Below are 16,755 nucleotides of genomic sequence, written 5' to 3' on the forward strand. Positions count from 1 at the left end.
GCTAGCCACAACAAGAGAGAGAATGTTAGACTATGTATTTATCTTGCTATCTTAAGTATTTCTAGGGTTGGGGAGAGGAGGGAACATCATCAGTAGATTCAATAGCAGTCTCTGCTTTTAGACCATTGGTGTAATCTGGAATGGCCATGCCTATGTTGTTCAGAGACATATAGAGTAATGTATTTTGTTATTAACCATGCATCTTTCAGCTATATTGTTTTTACCAGCAGTATGAAATATTGTGCTTTTGTCCATCAAATTACAGTATCTATGTTAAAATTAATTTTAAACAATTTCTATAACTATATATATATTTGTATGTGAAAAATAATAGTGGTGGTATTGCATCTGTGCTCCTTGAGCTCTTAATAGATACAGAATATTAATTTTGCCTTTAAATCCATGAACAAAACCTTCTAGCTAGTGATATTGTTCCAGCAGAATTAATTATCTACTCAGCAGAATTACTTATTTTTTCTGAATTTCATTTTAACACAAAAAACCCACAATTGTTAATTCTTTAAAATGACTTGTAAAATAGAAAGAGCAATATATTAACTGCAAGGAGAAAGCTATCTATTAGGCTGTGTGATCTGGCATGAATAATTACCACTAGCACAATGAATATTGCAATTACAGAACATCACATGTGCATAGTGTCCCATCCTTTCTCCTGTTCTAGTTATTTCTTGCATTTATATTTAGGCTTTAAAAATAGACATCTGAAAAGACAAGCCAGGAATACATAAAAGAGAATCAAAAGTAAACAGAAAGCTTTTGTGAGAATGAACCATTCCAAGAATAGCACATTGGTGCTTTGCATAAAGAGAAGACATCACTTACCTGTGTCTGGCAGACAAGACTAGTCCAAAGACACACAACATTTCTGGGGAAGGGGATAGTTTGCCTAAAATGTGCAGAATTTCTTCAGTAGGTGATGATTGGGTGGAGGATTAGTTTTTGTTTTCAATTAAATGTAAGAACTAAATATTTATATTGTAATACACTAGGGGATGGGGCGCATGGCCCCGCCAAGCCAGGACGCTGCAGGCCCCAGCTGCAGCCCCTGGTGGAAGCTGCAGGGCTGAGGCTTCAGGATACTGGTTCCAGCCAGTTGCAGAGCAGGGACGCACAGTTCCCCCTCCTCCTCCTAGAAGTCACGGAGGTCTGGCAAAGTCACAGAATCTGTGACTGTCGTGACCTCCATGACTAAATCGTAGCCTTACTTATGGTGTAGAGTGCACTATTATGAGTTCGAATAATCTGAGGCGCAAACACACTACTTACAGGAGACTTCATGCCTAGAGACTGAGGTAAGGAAAGAGGTTGTTATATAGTGGGGGAAATACACCATGTACCTGTTTTCCCTCTTTGAATAGCCCTTTTCTACTCTCCTTTGAAGAATGAGCGCTGCTCTGTTCCCCTCTGCACTCCATACACAGAATAAAGAATATAGCTCATAATATTTTAGTGAATGTTATTTCTCAGCTTCAAAATAATCCTCAAACTCTAGGGAAAAAGATTGGGGAATTATTTTGATAATAAATATTTAGCTTTTCACCTTATTATTGTATATATGAAAATGATGTACATGAAAGTCGAAGTAGAGCTGTCTGGAACCATGAAACATTGTGTCAGAATTTAAAATTGCCATAGTGATTTTCGACAAAAGAGAATTCATCATCATACTGTACTGTTGTAAAGTGTGAAAAAATACTGACTTGGTTGTTGTAAATCTGCTATACTGATGAGTTTGTCCCATGACCATCAAGATGACAATACCTGATAGGCAGATCTCCAGGATGTTGGGCTGTTTGGACATTCCATTGTTTTATTTAATTATTTAGTTAATTACATGCCCCAAATGATAGGGAAAAGTCACCTTGGTCATGGAACAAATTGCAGTTCAATCTAAACTGGCAACTCCACTTACTATTAAGTTCAGAAAATGAAGAGTGAGGAATATCTTGTTGAAAAATGTGCTACACTGATTTAAGGTCAGAATTGCTGTACTAAGAATTCAACCTTCAAAGAGGTAAGTAAGTATAATAAAAATAAATATGTGTAATGGAAGTAATAAGCAGTTGAACACCAGCCTTAAACAAAAATTCAGTGTATTACAAATTAGAGACCAGGAAGCAGATTGTGAAACTGAATAATAGTATGATTGGGAGTGATTATGACATTTGTAATTATCTGCCACCATGTTAAAAGGGAAGATCCTAAGTGGAAACATGTTGCAAGGTTTTCTTAACAGTTTCAGTGGCAAATTCATGGTTGGAGCAAACTATGTTAAATAGAGTTTCTCGGGGCATGAGTTTGGTCCTTAAGTCAGTGGGAAATATAATGTAGACTAAAGCTGTTATGAGATTCATTTATCTTTCTTAACTTCACAAGAAGTGAAGCTCCAAAACAGAAACATACTAATACCGTCAGTGTGCGGGTATATTGTATATATGGTAGAGGTGTGTTTCCCCAAAAAACGTTCCCATTGAAAGAAATCCTACAGAAAAGCCACCTAGAGAAGCCATTTCTAGGATGTAGTTTTGATGTAAGCAGTAATTAGTACATTGTCAAACAAACAGCTATTAGACAATTCAGGAGCAATTCTGAGCATAAGCAGAACCAATATTTCTGCTGTAGAATTAATGTTAAACCACTGTAAGTAGTTCAACTAATTCACATTACTCAGGTTCTAGTCTAATGCACAACTATGACTGTTTAGGGGACTAGGCTAATGTATTTTACAGAGCTCTAACCCACCAAGCTGCAATCTGATGCTAATATTATTTAAATACTAGAAGGGAGGAGGGATTGGGTTTTTTGTTTGGTTTGGTTTGGTTATTAAAGATACTGTGTCATTCTCAAAGCAAGTACATTTAGGGTTGAAAGTGCAGTTCAATCTGTTATGCATTGATATTGCAGGGTTCTCAAAGAGATAGATAATGTGACACAACGTGGGCCAAAATCAATTCTGTAGGTGTAACTCCACTGAGGTCACCAGGAGATTAACCTCCTGATATCAGGGCAGAATTTGGGCCTTTATGTGTCATAAAACATGATTCAGGATTAAAGTACTAGAATTTTCATTTTTACTCTGAATTTTTTTGGTTTATTTTTTTTCCTGAGCTTAAATGACAAAATATTTAAGTTACTTTTCAGTGAATAAAATAATTTGAAATGGCTCAATCAATGGTTATTGCCACTTCAGTTGTCAATAAAAATCAAAGGCCAAAGCTATGAATTCCATAGCTCTTATATAAAGCTTGACCTTCTCTCATCTCATCATAACATAAGAGAAGGAACTTGTACCAGAAATTTAGCTATACTGTTCATTTGCACTGCTAGGCTTTAGACAACAGTGATATCAAAGGAAGACAATAGAGCACAGAGCAACAGTGAGCAATGTCTTATTCTTCAACTAAAGCTTTAGATCTTAAATATCTAAAATCTTTACTCTGATAGGACCAGAGCTGATGCATACCAAAAGAAAACTCTTTGAAAATATTATTCACCTACTTAAGGACTATAGTGCTTTCCAGAGCAAGTAATATTCTATGTGAAGCACCTGCGACAACAAAACACACCAACTGAAAAATTAGTCATGGATCAGAATCTCTCTCCTCCAACTGAGGGAAATACCAGTGTCTTTAATCTTTTTATTACATATATTCTCTCATAAAATAGTAAAAAGACTGGATGGGAACAGATCCAACACCCCATTAACATCTATTTTCAATTAAAGCAGCTTCACGTAAATAGAACATATAAACACAATATTAAAAGAAAAGAGGAAAACAATATAAACTAAAAACCCATATTTGTGAAGCAAAGCTTTTAGGGTCAAAAACTTGGGCCCTGTGCATTCAAGTATAGCTGTTGATTTCAGTGTTTGGCCATTATTTCATTAATATATACAGTAAAGATGTTTAGTTCATAAGCTTGTTGGGACAGGACTGTAATTTATATGTTTGTTCAGTGCTTAGCACAATGAGACCCAATCTGGTTGTGGACTTTGGGCAGTACTACATATATAAATAATCACACACACACACACACACAAAATGAACCAAAAAAACAATATTACAAGAATATTAAGTTGCAAAGTCAAACACTCAAAAATTAGGAAGGCAAGAAAATTAGGATGCCAAGGCTAGAAGGGACCATTTGATTTCCTGTATAACACAGACCATAGAACTTTCCCAAAGGTTGCCCAGGCAACCTTAATTTGGCCCTCTTGTGCATATGCATTATAATACAGTCTTCAATTACATGTTCACATACTGACTTTTTCCCCCATCTCACTGTAATTTGTGGTGTAATTTATATCTTATGCTGTACTTTGGATACATGTGTTAGCTTTAAAATTAGCATAATATACAAAAAACTGCTACATTGCTACAAAGCTGCAAAAATAAACAATCTTGAGAATGTTAGTGTATCATGCATTACCAAGTGGTGTCATTGAGTGGAGTGGCCCCCCTCAGCATTCTTGATGGATTTGAGTTTCAATTTAAAGTGGACATGTGCTTATATTAGAAGTGATTCTCCTGAACGAAACTGAAAAGTAGGTCAGAGCATGGGACCTTTTTGATTTGTGGCTATACAAACGTGCTTGTTTGCTCTGTTGTCTGAACTTTTGTTTAGTTTGGGGTGGGCGGGGAAAGAAGAAAGTTCCTTTCTGAGATAACATCTTTGGATCTTCAGCAATGACTGACAGGACTGCAAGTTTGCCTTGTGATAGTAAGCTTTTAATTGTTCACCAAAGTTGATGAGATGAGAGAGAGAGATGTGAGAGGGAGACATTAAGGAAAGAAAAAACCTCTAACATTATATGGCATGTTGTTAAAAGAGTGCTTAAATGCATAGCATATCATGCCAAGACTGTCTCTAAAAATCCTGCAGACTGATATGAACATCATGTATTAATAATAGCATAACATATTTTGCAGTGATTCTGGATGGTCACAAGACAACACTGAAGAAATCAGAAAATGATAACAAAAGCTCAGATAAAATGTTACGACTTTTAGTCAAAGCATATTTACCTAATAGAAGGATACTCAGTTCCCTTCTGAGTATTCAAACAACAGTATTTGAAGAGCTAGTTGGTCTAAACTGTGAGTCATAAGTCAGGAAACAATTATATCTGACCCAAGCAACTGCCTCCATGGAAGGAGCCACTGAGAAATGCTGGTGTCCTTTGGGTGTATCAATACTATAAATGTGACAGGTTTAGAGAGATAAACTAGAAAAAATAGCATGTAATCTGTTTCTTTTTAGACATGGTATCTTTCCTTTTTTTGCTCCATGCTCTAGAGATACACATTATGACAGACTTGTTTTGATCATTTTTGTTACTCTTTATATGAGATCAAACAGATCATTCAAATGATAATTTCAAGACTAAAACTAGCAAGAGAATTGAAAGATAATCCTACTTAAATGTTTTTGCTTCACTGGATGCTGCTTGTAACACTCCAGGTTGTTTTAAAAGGTCAGCATACACACCTCCACTTTCTTCCTCCTTCACATAGAAAAAGGATTCTTTCCTGGCATATGCTTTATATATTGTATCTCCTAATAAAGTTATTAAAATATTATTTGAAAGAAACAATTAACATCTATTAAAACAACACAAGAAGGTCCCCACCATTATCTTTGATGACAGAGGAATTACAGCTGTGTGTTTTGATTTTCTACGGCCCATATTCATTTCTTGTTTATATTTGCTTTGTGCGTATATTCTAGTGGAGAAGCTTAGTGAGAGGAATGCTCAGGAAGACTCTGGGTGAAACTCTGGCCCCACTAAAATCAGTAGTAGCTTTACCATTTAAAGTAGTAGATCGTCCCTGTCAGAAAGAACTTACCATCTTTACTCCTGGGGGAATTCTGCACCACTGTGCATGCACAGAATTTATGTCCCCGCACAGATTTCTTTGCCTCCTTGCAGAAAAAATGACTTTCTGACAGGGAAGCAAAGAGAAGCCACAAGAGCGGTGATGCGACCCTCCACAGCAGTATGTTTTGGGTGCCCAGGGCAGCCAGCAGAGAGGTAAATCACTGTGGGGTAGGGGGCAGGACTGGGGAAGACCCAGGTGGTGGCTCCTACCCTGCACCGGGCTCAGCTGCTAATCCCGGCTGGGCTGGGAAGGACAGGAATTCCTCTTCCCCTGCAGGGCATCTGAGGCCATGTCAGACTCACCTTCAGATTTCTCCCACAGCTGTAAGAAGCTCTGCAAATTCCCCCTCCCTGCACTTCCTGCACCCATTGCTCCTCCGCTGTAGTGGAAAGGATCACTGTACGGGGAGCTGCTCCCCCATCCGCCCAACCCCTGTGCCCAACCTTCATACCCAGATCCTCCCACCAAGCCTCACCCCTCCCCCGCACTCAGAACTCCCCCAATGAGCCCCACTCTCCCAGCACCTGTACCACCCTGATGAGTCACCTGCACCCGGATCCCAACCCTACCGAGCTCCAACCAACTGCACCTGGATCCCCACACCACTGAGCTTCACTCCCCCAGCATCTGGAGCCCCCCACACCCAGACCCACCCTGCTGAGCCCCAACTACCTTCACCTGGAGAGTCCCCATTACTATTGCACCCAGAAACCTCCCCCCCAACAAACCCTTGCGCAGACAGATCCCCCACACACCCAGATCCCCCACTGAACCGCCCACACCCACATTGCCCCACACAGAATCCTCTCAACCCACACCTGGATCCCCCCACACTAAGCCCCTCCACTCTTGGATCCTGCCTTGCTGAGCACATCTTTTGTGCCTGGCACGGAAGGGCAGGCCCCGTCCTTGCGCTGTGTCAGGGTTGGATGCAGCCCCTCACCACTGAGTCTGTGTCCTGGATGGGAGCTGCACACTGATCTCCCACTTCTGTGTTCCACAATGCCATGCTGGAGTCTCCACATTTATCTGACTAATAAAATTTGCAGAATTTTATAGAATACTAAAATATTATGCACAGATTTTTTTAAAAAAAAATTGGCGCAGAATTCCCTCAGGAGTAAGAGACAGTTCTGTGGCACCTTTAAGACTAACAGATGTATTGGAGCATTAGCTTTCGTGGGTGAATACCCACTTTGTCAGACGCGTCTGATGTGTCTGATGAAGTGGGTATTCACCCACGAAAGCTTATGCTCCAATACATCTGTTAGTCTTAAAGGTGCCACAGGACTCTTGCTTTTTACAGATCCAGACTAACATGGCTACCCCTCTGATACTCAGGAGTAAATCTTTTTGAAAACATTCACACTGGAAACCTGATTCTATGACTTATGCTTCTCCAGTCAGAGAACAAAAACATCCACATGAACTAAGTGATCAATCATACAGCTTCACTTTTAAATCTTGTAACTAATTTCTCACAAATGAGGTACAGGTCTAGACCTGTTTGCACAAAGCATTCAGCTATTAATTTCGAATGATGACTATATTGAAAAAGAAACCCTTGATCTATTTGCAGACAGGTAGCAAACAGAAAAGCAATGCAATGTTATGCCATTTTGTGGTATTTCAATCCTCTGCTTTTAGGCCCAGTGAGAATTATAAAGTATACAGGAGGATGAAAATAAAATCAAATGTAAAAATAAGTTGTACATTTAAAAAAATTATTTGATTCAAGAAAGCTTTGTGTTGGTTCGTATTTTATCCCAACCAGGGATGGCTATTCCTAATTCCCCTTTCCATAATTTTCTAGAAAATGTGTGTATACTCTATGTGCAACAAGAAAACATTATTGATCCAACTAGCACACTTCACCATGGTTGCTGGACTAGCATTATGCTGATCTGGGCTCGGAATGTATCCCTCCCCTTCACTAAAATCATTGATTTTCATGTCTCATAAACAAAACAAAATCACAAGTCGATCCTTCTGCTCTTCATTCTTAGACCTGCTTTTGCTGTTTCATCTGAAACTTTGATCACCTTAATTTAGGAGAGATTGAAAGACACTTTAATGAGGAATTTTGCCATGGCTGCTTGCCAAGAAATCAGTCAACTGATCTCTTTCAAAGTCTAGCACTAACCTCATTAAGTGAGTGAGAAATGGAACTGTGACTCTCTCACCCTCATTCCCAACAGGCTTCTGACATAATGAAGGGCTAATAGTGAAGAATATTAACTGAATCTCTCAGGCTGTTAACAACAGACTACTGGCTGGGGTCAGAGGTATTATGGAACTGATGAAGCCACAAATATGCAAATAAACTAAGGGTGGTACCCCTTCCAAGATCTCAGTTTGTTCCATGTGGTCTGATTTGGAGTGAGTTTGATGGAAAGCTTTCTGCTTTCTGGCCAGTTAATGCCATCGTGATTCATCCCAATGACTGGCAAGAGACACTGCTAGTAGGGGTTTTGAATCGGTATAAGAAGAGGCAAAGGGAGGGGCACAACCCTTTGTATAAGGCACAAGCACTCCAGTGGATAAGATAGAGCACAAAGCAAGGGCTACAAAAAAACCCTGTATATATCTGATTCATTGTAATGGTAACCTTTTGGCCCAGTTGCCATAAGTGGTTATATATAATGCATGCTTACTAAATGCTCTTCTGCTTGACATAGCATTGTGTATTCACCTCCTCCACTCTCCAAGGTGATCACATAGATGCCACTTCTCATTATAGCTTCACATTCAGTGTTACAATACATTCTGTAAATACAAAAATATATTTTATAATCGATAGTAAAAATGTAGACTAAAAATGAATAAAATAATAGTCATAATAGCTGCAAGATTTTAAAGATTTACTTTCTCAAAGTCAAAATCACTATAGCACTGCATTATTGGTAAAACAATCATTAGCAGCCCTTTGATTTAGAAAGAATATTTTTCAGTGTGTATTATATTAAACATTTTTTAACCCACAAACCTACGTGTTTCCGAAAAAGTTCTCCAGCTTCAGAAGCCATTCATAATTTATTTTCTACTAAGTGAAGCAACAATAAATTATGATTTAGTAATTTGGTTGAAGACTTCATGAAATGAAAAGGGGTTTTCTCTTTTTCTTTTTGAATATCATTTTTATGTTCATTCAGTGTGAAATTCATTCCTGTGCAAAGGTCCAGCACAAGCCTATGCTCCACTTAATCCCTTAGAGCTCTTTTAGCACAGAGCAGCTTCTTCTCTACATGATGCAGCACTGGATCCTGAGTAAACTTTCACTAAGAATTGGACTCAGACAACTAATTCATTTCACGTAGGCAACAGAATAGCAGTCAGAGGGTGACAAAGGGATGTTACTGACCTGAGCCAGATCTAGATTATGACTTAGGTGACTGGTCCATATCCATTAAGTCACTCATTCCCTGGAAAGCTTAGGCCTGGTCTACACTACGAGTTTAGGTCGACTTTAGCAGCATTAAATCAAATTAAGCTTGGACACGTTCACACGACGAAGCCCTTTCTTTCGACTTAAAGGGCCCTTTCAACCAGTTTCTTTACTCCACTTCCGACGAGCGGATTAGCGATAAAATCGGCCTTAGCAGGTCGGAACTGGGGTAGTGTGGATGGAATTCGATGGTATTGGCCTCTGGGAGCTATCCCACAGTGCTTCATTGTGACTGCTCTGGACAGCACTCTCAACTCAGATGCACTGACCAGGTAGACAGGAAAAGCCCCGCGAACATTTGAATTTCATTTCCTGTTTGCCCAGCGTGGAGAGCACAGATGACCATGCAGAGCTCATCAGCACAGGTAACCGTGATGGAGTCCCAGGATCGCAAAAGAGCTCCAGCATGGACCGAAAGGGAGGTACGGGATCTGCTCACCATATGGGGAGATGAATCAGTGCTAGCTGAACTCCGTAGCAGTAAACAAAATGGCAAAATATTAGAAAAGGTCTCCAAGGCCATGAAGGACAGAGGCCATAACAGGGACGCACAGCAGTGCCACGTGAAAATTAAGGAGCTAAGGCAAGTCTACCACAAAGCCAGAGAGGCAAACGGAAGGTCCGGGGCAGAGCCACAAACATTCCGCTTCTACACGGAGCTGCATGCCATGCTAGGGGGTGCAGCCACCACTACCCCAACCATGTGCTATGACTCGGTCACTGGAGAAACACACAGGGAAGCGGGTTCGGGGTACGAGGAAGATGAGGATGAAGATAATGTAGATAGCTCACAGCAGCAAGGAAGCGGAGAAACCAGTTTCCCCAACAGCCAGAATATGTTTATCACCCTGGACCTGGAGCCAGTAACCCCCGAACTCACCCAAGGCGTGCTCCCAGACCCTGAGGGCACACAGGGGACCTCTGGTGAGTGTACCTTTGTAAATATTACACATGGTTTAAAAGCAAGCGTGTTTAATGATTAATGACTAATTTGCCCTGGCAATCGCGGCCAGTACAGCTACTGGAAAAGTCTGTTAACGTGTATGGGGATGGAGCGGAAATCCTCCAGGGACATCTCCAGAAAGCTCTCCTTCATGTACTCCCAAAGCCTTTGCAAAAGGTTTCTGGGGAGGCTGCCTTATCCCGTCCGGCATGGTAGGACACTTTACCACGCCAGGCCAGTAGCATGTAGTCTGGAATCATTGCATAACAAAGAATGGCAGCGTATGGTCCCGGTGTTTGCTGGCATTCATTCCTTATCGCTCTTTGTTATCCTCAGGAGAGTGATATCATTTACGGTCACCTGGTTGAAATGGGTCAATTTTATTAAGGGGACATTCAGAGGTGCCCGTTCCTGCTCTGCTGAACAGAAATGTTCCCCGCTGTTAGTCACGCAGTGAGGGGGAGGGGTGAAGTGATCATCCCCGATAATTGGGTGTGGGGAGGAGGGGGGTTAGTTGAGTTTGTGCTGATGTTAACCCGGAAACCGCAGCCCCTCCTTTTACATTGCAAACCCATTTTAAATGGCCAACCCAACGGGTGCTTGGTATGGGAAATGAGAGCGCTACTGTTTGAAACCATTCCCACATGTTAAGAAGGTTAAAAAGACCAAAAGACTGTGGCTTACCATGGCTGCCTGCAAGCCAAAAATCTGTTGCCTGGCACTGCGTGAGTGATCTCTCACACCAAACCGGCAGGCCCTCAATATAAGAGGAAAAATGCGACCTTGTAACAAAAGCACATGTGCTGTGTAATGTGAACAGCAAAATTTAACGTGAAAGAGTGTACCCATTGTTCTCTAAAATGTGTCTTTTTTAACCACCTCTCCCTTCTCCTCCACCAGCTGCAAATGTTTCTCCTTCACAGAGGCTAGCGAAGATTAGAAGGAGAAAACGGCGGACTCAGGATGATATGTTCACGGAGCTCCAGATGTCCTCCCACGCTGAAAGAGCACAGCAGAATGCGTGGAGGCAGTCAATGTCAGACTACAGAAAAGCACAGTATGAACGAGAGGAGAGGTGGCGGGCTGAATCGCGGGATGAACAGAGCAAGTGGCGGGCTGAAGACGAAAGGTGGCGACAGCTTGCAGACAGAAGGCAAGAGTCGATGGTCCGGCTGCTGGAGCATCAAACTGATATGTTCCATCGTATGGTTGAGCTGCAAGAAATGCAGCAGAAGCAGAGACCGTCGCTACAGCCCCTGTGTAACCAACAGCCCTCCTCCCCAAGTTCCATAGCCTCCTCACCCAGATGCCCAAGAACACAGTGCGGGGGCCTCCGGCCTCCCAGTCACTCCACCCCAGAGGATTGCCCGAGCATCAGAAGGCTGGCCTTCAATAAGAGTTAAAGTTTTAAACTGCAGTGTATCCTTTTCCTTCCCTCCTCCCCCACCCATCCCGGGCTACCTTGGCAATTATCCCTCTAGTTGTGTGATGAATTAATAAAGAATGCATGAATGTGAAGTAACAATGACTTTATTGCCTCTGCAAGCGGTGCTCGAAGTGTGGGGGGGGGGGGTTGGTTTACAGGGAAGTAGAGGGAACCGGGTGGGGAGGGTGCAGAGGGTTCATCAAGGAGAAACAAACAGAAGTTTCACATCGTAGCCTGGCCAGTCACAAAACTCGTTTTCAAAGCTTCTCTGATGCGCACCATGCCCTGCTGTGCTCTTCTAACCGCCCTAGTGTCTGGCTGCGCGTAATCAGCGGCCAGGCGATGTGCCTTAACCTCCCACGCCGCCATAAATGTCTCCCCCTTACTCTCACAGATATTGTGGAGTGCACAGCAAGCAGCAATAACAATGGGGATATTCTTTTCGCTGAGGTCTGAGCGAGTCAGTAAGCTGCACCAGCGCACTTTTAAACATCCAAATGCACATTCCACCACCATTCGGCACTTGCTCAGCCTGTAGTTGAACAGGTCCTGACTACTGTCCAGGCTGCCTGTGTACGGCTTCATTAGCCATGGCATTAAGGGGTAGGCTGGGTCCCCAAGGATCACGATAGGCATTTCAACATCCCCAACGGTTATTTTCTGATCCGGGAAGAAAGTCCCTTCCTCCAGCTTTCGAAACAGACCAGAGTGCCTGAAGACGCGAGCATCATGTACCTTTCCCGGTCATCCCACGTTGATGTTGGTGAAATGTTCCTTGTGATCCACCAGGGCTTGCAGCAGCATTGAAAAGTACCCATTGCGGTTTATGTACTCGGTGGCTTGCTGCTCCGGTGCCAAGATAGGGATATGGGTTCCGTCTATCGCCCCACCACAGTTTGGGAATCCCATTGCAGCAAAGCCATCCACTATGGCCTGCATGTTTCCCAGAGTCACTACCCTTGATATCACCAGGTCTTTGATTGCCCTGGCAACTTGGATCACAGCAGTCCCCACAGTAGATTTGCCAACTCCAAATTGATTACTGACTGACCGGTAGCTGTCTGGCGTTGCAAGCTTCCACAGGGCTATCGCCACTCGCTTCTCAACTGTGAGGGCTGCTCTCATCCTGCTATTCTGGAGATTCAGGGCAGAGGAAAGCAAGTCACAAAGTTCCATGAAAGTGCCCTTACGCATGTGAAAATTTCGCAGCCACTGGGAATCGTCCCACACCTGCAGCACGATGCGGTCCCACCAGTCTGTTCTTGTTTCCCGGGCCCAGAATCGGTGTTCCACGGCATGAACCTGCCCCAGTCACACCATGATTTGCACAGGCTGGGGCCTGAGAGGGCTATGTCCATGTCAATTTCCTCATCACTCTCGTTGCCGTGCTGCAATCGCCTCCTCGGCTGGTCCTGGTTTTGCTTTGGCATGTCCTGGCTCTGCATATACTTCAGGACAATGCGCGTGGTGTTCATAGTGCTCATAATTGCCGCGGTGATCTGAGTGGGCTCCATGATCCCAGTGCTATGGCGTGCGGTCTGAAAAAAGGTGCAAAACTACTATCTGATGGACAGAGGGAGGGAGGGAGGGGGGGCGAGTGACGACATGGCATACAGGTACAGGGAATTAAAATCAACAAAGGTGGCTGTGCATCAGGGAGAAACACAAACAACTGTCACACAGAATGCCCTCCCCACAAAGATTGAACTCAAAACCCTGGGTTTAGCAGGCCGTTGATTTCACGGAGGGAGGGGGAAGCAAATGAATACAGAACAAATCTATTTTTTACATCTTAAGCTGGCAGACGACGGTGCAGCATGACTGATAGCCCTCGGCATCTTCTGGGTGCTTGGCAGAAAATACTGGGCACTTGGCAGAAAAGAGCATACTACGACTGACAGCCATCATCGTCGAGACTGTTCGATAGGACTGAGCATATCTGCCCAGGTGCCCATGATTGACAGCCACTGCAGTACGACGATGACGGATATCAGTCGTAATATACCATCTTCTACCAAAAGGCAAGGGGCTGCTGCTGTGTGCAATGCAACCCCACGTCTGCCAGCCCCACATCTGCCAGCACCCAGATCGCCAATGAAGGCTACCAGTCATACTGCACCGTCTACTGCCAAAAGGCAATTAGCTACTGCTGTGTAGCAATGCAGTACCACGTCTGCCGGCACCCAGAGGACATATGGTGACGGTGAGCTGAGCTGAGCTGAGCGGGCTCCATGCTTGGCATGGTATGTTGTCTGCACAGGTAACCCAGGTAAAAAGGCTTGAATCGATTGTCTGCCGTTGCTCTGACGGAGGGGGAGGTGCCTGACGACATGTACCCAGAACCCCCGCGACACTGTTTTGCATCATTCAGGCATTGGGATCTCAACCCAGAATTCCAATGGGTGGCGGAGACTGCGGGAACTGTGGGATAGCTACCCACAGTGCAACGCTCTGGAAGTCGACGCTAGCCTTGGTACTGTGGACGCGGTCCGCCGACTTAATGCACTTAGAGCATTTTATGTGGGGACACACACAATCGGCTGTATACAACCGATTTCTATAAAACCGGCTTCTATAAATTCGACCCAATTTCGTAGTGTAGACATACCCTTAAAAGTGTTTCAAATTCTGTAGAGGTAGTAAAAGCCATGAGCTCCTAACTTTGCTCTTATCCTGAAATAAATGTGCTGGTTGCAGCGGATATAGAGAAACATAGCTCACTCTGGGTGAAATTTACACCTCTACAGAGATCCAGCACAAAGCATATGCCCCACTTAAGGGTGTAATTAAATGGCTTTTGCTATAATAACAATGAGTTGCTGGAATGGGCCTTGCTCACAGTTACCACCAATAACTAGAGTTGTCAAAAATGGGGGAGGAGGGCGGAAAGGAAGAGTGTGTAATTCATGAAAAATTTCAAAGTAATTCTAATTCCATTTGTTTTGCAAAGAAATACATTTTGTTGAGAACATTTTTATTGAAAATATTTGGTTTATGAACATTTTCATTTGTTTTTTTTATTTTCCCCTTTTTTTCCTCCCCCTCTCACTTTTCTTCTTACAGTCCCTTTCCTTTTTTCCATTTTGTCATGGACCTGTTGGGTTGGTGGGTTGAAGATGGGAAATATAGGGGAAATGAAAGCTGAAAACATGGCCACAATTTTAATTTTTCCAATTTTGTCAAAAAACACAACATTTTAGAAAAACAAAAAATGGAAAAAATTCTAATTTTGAAAAAAAAGTGTTAAAAAATGTCAACCAGCTGTAGCATGGACTAGCATATTTATTGACAGTCTCACTAGACAGGACAAAGATTGACTGGACATGAAGAATGGAATACATTGCTTTACTGCCTTGTGTCCTTGCTGACCTCAGCCACAGAGTTTGCAACCAGCCAACAGCAGTGAAAGTGACACACGCAACAATTTATAAACCAAGCCAAAGGCCACCGAGGCCATCTGGAACATATTTCTGAGCATGACACACCAGGCAAAAATGAAGCCAGCTCATTTTTTCCTTAGAATACTATACATGCTTGTTTTTTTCCTACTATGGTGCAAATGAGTCCTGAAAGGTGGTAAAAAATAATCTGATCTCTCAATAGGAATAGTTCCTTTTTAGGAGATGTTTATTAAAGTGACTGGAATGTATAAAAGTTCTTTTCACACACATTCAGAGATGCAAACAGGACACACTACATAAGAGATTTTTTAGTGTTTGTACAATACATGAACATTCAAATGCTAAATATTAATATTAATAACTTTAAAAAAAACTATACAATAGAAGAGACACCCACTTCCCTGTCATTCCCTGTCTACCATTGGATCAATTGATAAGGGCACAGCTTTTCACCTTCAAGTTGTGATGCTCCACACCAAGAGAGGAGGGTGTGAACATCAGTGGCAGGAGAGGAGGGACCACCTTACCCTTCCTGTGTTAGTGGGTAGCTGGGATGGAGGGGATATCCCAGCTACATCAGAGGGAGGTTCTGGGGTGATAGTGGGCGGGAAGCAGTATGGAAAAGGGCTGGAAGTGTTGGCCTGAAAAAGGATGAGAACCACTGTATTAAGTTAATGGATCTAGCATAAATACAGTAAGTAAGACTTCTGCACTGACAATATTAGCATTGTATTTGCTAACCCCATGTCCAGCAAGTAAACATTGATGAGCAACTTAAAATAGGTATAGGGCTTGCATTTTAAATGTCAGTGATTTTGAAATTCTCTCTTTCATTTCTGTCAATTAGTTAATAAATAACCAGCGTGCTTTGTTGTCTTGATCAAAAGCCAATACCACAATACTATTAGAATTATTCTTAATTAGCTTATTGTTGAGGTTTTAAAAAATAAAAATAAAAAGAGTGATTTAGGAGAGGAAAGTGATAACTTCTAATTCTAACTAATGTTCCCATAAACACCAAAGCACACAACAATGATAAGATAAGACTTATATACGTACACCACACCTGCAGAGATTATTGAAATGTAGATGTCTCTAAAATAGCTGTAGTAAGTTTTTTTGTGCTTTTTTGTGTCCCGACTGAAGTTAAAGGCAAAACTCTCTGATTTCAGTGGCATCAAGATCAAGTCCCAAATGAGTATCAAATTACATGTTGTTTTGAATATCATAGGACCATATTGTCCCCAATATTTTTATTGTTGTTGTTGACGTTGATGATAACATCAATGAGCCCCAGTCACAGATTGTACTAGGAGCTGTACTAACACAAAACCAAAAAGACAGTCCCTGACCGAGAGAGCTTACAATCTACGTATAGTATGAGAAATGACAGTTGGAAACTGACAGAAGGGGGAGTGCAAAGAAACAAAGAGACAATATTGGTCAAAATACTAAGACAATAGTTTCAGCACAGCAGCTGCCTAGCCATTGTCACATTTTTTTTAGGCATCACAACAAAGGAAAATTTTAATATGTGACAGAACTCCCAATAACATCAGCTGGTGGTGCATACACAGACAGGGGGAATCTATCTGCCGTTAATGTATTAAAATATTTATCAAATCATTTAAAAGATT

This window comes from Malaclemys terrapin, chromosome 8 (assembly GCF_027887155.1).
Source record: "Malaclemys terrapin pileata isolate rMalTer1 chromosome 8, rMalTer1.hap1, whole genome shotgun sequence".
NCBI lineage: Eukaryota > Metazoa > Chordata > Testudines > Emydidae > Malaclemys > Malaclemys terrapin.